Source organism: Salvia miltiorrhiza, chromosome 1 (genome assembly GCF_028751815.1).
Source record: "Salvia miltiorrhiza cultivar Shanhuang (shh) chromosome 1, IMPLAD_Smil_shh, whole genome shotgun sequence".
Taxonomy (NCBI): Eukaryota; Viridiplantae; Streptophyta; class Magnoliopsida; order Lamiales; family Lamiaceae; genus Salvia; species Salvia miltiorrhiza.
Window position 1 is genome coordinate 72,291,279 of NC_080387.1, and position 4,420 is coordinate 72,295,698.

General features: G+C 40.3%; 1 long non-coding RNA gene across 1 annotated transcript; it reads right to left on the minus strand.

Annotated features, from left to right (window-relative positions):
- Positions 1-1,444: 1,444 nt before the first annotated feature.
- LOC131006054 (uncharacterized) lies at positions 1,445-2,615 on the minus strand. The gene is made up of 2 exons (XR_009095408.1): positions 1,919-2,615; positions 1,445-1,826 (listed from the first exon to the last, which is right to left on the minus strand). It is a non-coding gene; the product is annotated as an uncharacterized LOC131006054 (long non-coding RNA).
- Positions 2,616-4,420: the final 1,805 nt, after the last annotated feature.

Genomic DNA, 4,420 nt, shown 5'->3' on the forward strand with positions numbered 1-4,420 from the left:
AGGGAAGCGCAAGTGGGACAACAATGAAGACAATATCAATCCGATTAATAAGCGAGTATGGCAAGAAAATGAACAGGCCGAACAGTTTATTCAACCAAGGTACGAGGCACAGACTAACCTCGAGCCAACTGGGGATAGCCAAGGTCAGAGAGGAATTTCACCTTGCCCAAATTGCGGTAAAATGCATAGGAGTGTTTGTCGAGCTGGGACTAACGGTTGTTACAATTGTGGTCAAAAGGGTCACTACTCCACGCAATGCCCCAACAGACAACAAGGTTCAGCAATTGGGAACACCCACACCCCCTTGCCAGCAATACGCGGACACTTGTGAAATCAGCCTCAATCACATCAGTGAAAATCTTATGGAGACACCGCAGACAAGAAAAGCTACGTGGGAGCTTGAAAACAAGATGAAGGAAAAATACCCCGAACTGTTTTAGCAGAGATATGCAAATTTCGGGACGAAATTTTTGTTAAGAGGGGTAGTATGTAGTAGCCCGCTCTTTTAATTATGATTAAAACTAGTAAATGCAATTTTTATAAATGAATCCAGTTTATGGTCCTGATTTTTTTTTTCAGAAACGGAGTTATTATTTTAGCTTTATACTTTTATAAAGTATGAGAAAAACGCGACGAGGATTATTGAGTCATTCAATAATTTATTATTCAGTTTAATAACTGACTTAGCAAAGTCAAGTTATTAATTTATATGCGATAGAAATATTATTTCTATTATTTACTAGAAGTCGAGGAATTATTCCGACTGCAACGCAGATTAAATCTACGGATTTAATTTAAGTTATATTATAGTTTATCAAGTTAGCAGGCAAGGAAAAAGATATCAAGCAGATACAGAAATGCGATGATTTAAAATCGAAGCCAGTATTTATTTACAGTTCACAGACTACAGTCTAGTTCTCAGCTTGGGGAAAATCGTCTAGTATACCACAAAGGTTGTGGACTCTACGTGGCCACTTAATACCACTCACTAAAGTATTGACACAAAATCAAAATAAAATCTGCATAGTAAAAAAAAAATAGGTGATCATTCCACCATACCCTATGCCTGCACCATTTTTCAAACCATGAAGTAACACCACCAACTTTTGTTTTTTTTTCTCTCCACTACATTTTTCCCCACTAATCTTTGCTCCCTCGGCCACCCACCACCATTATCACCTTCACCATTTCCTCACTCTTCACTCACGGCTCATCCAATTTCCAAGTTCAAAAATTCAAGTTTCCTTCACTGATGTCCAAGTTGTCGAATTCAGCAGGAAGGAAGGTGAGTAATTAGTTTTAAACCACCATTAATTTTTCCCAAAATTTCATTTTACATCCTCACCATTTCTGCAGAGTTCCTGCAACAAATTGTCCTACTCCAATTAATTTACTCCACCGCAGAAACAAATTCAGCAGTAAGTCACCAAACACTATATCAAAGTACAGCAATACATACATATGCACACACATGTATTTACTATATGTTTTCTAGCTTTTACATGTACAATCAATTGTTGTAGAAGAAAAACGAAAAATGAACAGAATTGAAACTCTAATTGCTTCTATGTGTAAACTGGAATTTGGGGGGGATGAGTCTCCTGTTCTTGTGTGTCCGAGTCAGGGGAGGGAGTGAGACAGCTCGGTGGCTGCCGACGGTCGACGGACGGCGGCGAAGCCGTGGTGGTTGTCGATCTGCCAAGGAGGGAAATGAGAGGAAAATTTCGGTTTTTAATCTAAAAAGGGAAGGAAATGAAAGGGAAGAAAAGAACAGAGGGAAGAGAACTTATCTTTTTCCGGCGACGCGGCGGCGGGTGGCTTCCGATCTGCCAAAGAGGAAGAGATTAGATTATAAAAAAAAAAAAAAAGGAAAAGGAGAAAAAGAGAACAAATGAAGGGAGAAGAAGCTAAGGCTTACCTGCTGTCCATGGCGACGGCGGCTCCATGAGAGACGGCTAAACGAGCAGGCGGCGACCTCAACTCCCGGCGAACAGCAGCAGCTCCAGGCGGCGATCTCAACTCCGGCGAGCTCCGACGGCGGTGACTTCGAGAGAGAGAGAGAGACGAATAGATCTTGAGAGAGGAAGAGAGAAGAGAGGTGGGCGTCTGTTTGAGGGAGAGGCGGTGGTCGGTTTTGCTGCTGCGGCCGCTGACTTATGTTGTAGGGAAACGATGGAGAAGAAGATGGAGCGAGGGAGAGGGGCCGATCGTCGGCTCTTCACGGAGAAGGGCGCGGTGACTGTATAATGTTTCCGCTGGGTTCGGTGGAGTGAAGGAGGTGGGCGGCCGTGATTGAGGTAAAGGAGAGAGGGTTGTCGGGGCGGCGGCGTGGCCGGCGACGCCTACCGCCGGAGGAGAGAAGAGGGCGAGGGGGGGTGCCTTGCTGTGTGCGTGTGTTTGTTTTGTGTGTGTCTCTGAATGTGTGTGTGCGCGTGTGATTAAGAGAGAGAGGAGAAAGGTAATAGGGTTTGGGTTTTGGGCCTGGATTGTTGGGCTTTGGCTATTGGGCCGAAAATGTAGAAGGAATGAGTGAATGAGTTAAGTTGTTGGGCCGGTTTTTATTTATATTGTTGGGCCTCTGATTTTTTAGAATGGGCTTAATTTTATTTCTTTTGCTTGGGCTTTTTCCCTTTTAATTTTCGGGCTTGAATTTTAATGTCTTGGGCTTCACATCTAAATTCGAATTGGGCCTTTATCTATATTATTTGGGCTGAATTATTTGAGCTTGGGTTTGTTTTATTCTAAAGGAATTGAGCTTCCAATTTAATCGATTGGGCTTTCACAAATAAATTCGAATTGGGCCAGTCTTTATTTAAATGGACATTCACATTATTTCTATTGGGCTTGAATTATTTTAAAGATTGGGCTGATGCTTATTTTACGATGGGCTATTATTCTAATCTCATTTATATTTTGTTGGGCCATTACATTGGGCCGGGTTATTTCTTTATTTTGGGCCGAGTCTTGGGCCGATTTTTAATAAGTGATGGGCCGATTTTTAAATGGAATTTGGGACTCTTCATTTATTTTAATTGGGCCTTTATCTTTTAAAATATTGGGCTTGTGTTTAAATGGTATTGGACTTTGGCTATGAGCCGATTTTATTAAAGTCTTTGGGACGATTTTATTAAAGTCTTTGGGCCCTGATTTAAATTGAAACATTGGACTTATGTTTTTTTTAAAGAAATGGACTACCTTATTATTTAACTGGGCTGCAGTTCAAAGAAAAATGGATACTTATTAATTAGACTATTTAATTAGTTTAATTAATTATTTTTCTCAAAGGATGATTTACATAATAATAATATTGTATTATTATTATGTGCATATTTTAAGTAAATTACTTATTATATGCTAAGCATGACATGAAATTGCATTTTTACTTGCAATAAAAGTATTTAATTGGTTTTAATTATAAATCCAATTATTAAAGAAAGACGAGTAAGAATATTGTTGGTGTTCTTAACTCAAGTGAAATGTTTTCAATTAATTATTAAATTTTGAAAAGCCCGATAATTTTTACGAGATCACACCTCGATTAAAGCCGAATTAGTTCTTTATTTTCGATCGAGTACCAATGCGAGATCTATTTTACAATTAGAATATTTCGATGGGAAATGAAGAATCACAGCTCTATTCGACCGCGTTGGACGGAAGTTAGTTAAATCTATTAACGAGGATAAATAGTAGGATGCCCCAAATATCGTTCAAAAATATTAGTTCATGCATACAAGATTCATGCACAGTTAAATTATGCTTTCTCATTAATTGAGAATTTTCCTCGAAGCAATGTCTTATTTTATATTCTCGTGATTAAGGTCAAGCGCGAGAGTAAGAACTACTCAAGGAGTCAAAATACCTTAGCAAAACCTTGCTATCAGGTGGGCAATTTCTTACGCGTAAATAAAATGCTATGCAAGTGTTATGCTTTAAAATGCAAATTGGATCTTCAAGTATGGTATGCTTTATTACGCTTAAATGAGTTAAGCTTTATTATGATGCACATTAAATGATTACGCTTATTTACGCTTGAATGCTTTACGCTGATAAGTTTATGCTTATGTTTGATGCTTGCGTCTGTTGGGGGAGGCCTCCCTCAACAGTACGATGCCGTGTCCGCTGAGGAGGGCCTTCCTCACGGCGCGATGCCCGTGTCCGCTGAGAGAGGCCTCTCTCGCGGCGCGATGCCAGTATGCCAGTATGCCAGTGTTACAGCGTCTATTGGGGGAGGCCTCCCTCAATAGTACGATGCCGTGACCGCTGAGGGAGGCCCCCTCTCACGGTGCGATGCCCGTGTTCGTTGGGGAAGGCCTTCTCCACGACACGATGCGTGTTGATGTTTGTTAATGAAGATTGATGATGAAGAATGCCCTTATGCTATTTATGAATTTGGAAATGTTTAATGAGCAAAGGATATGAA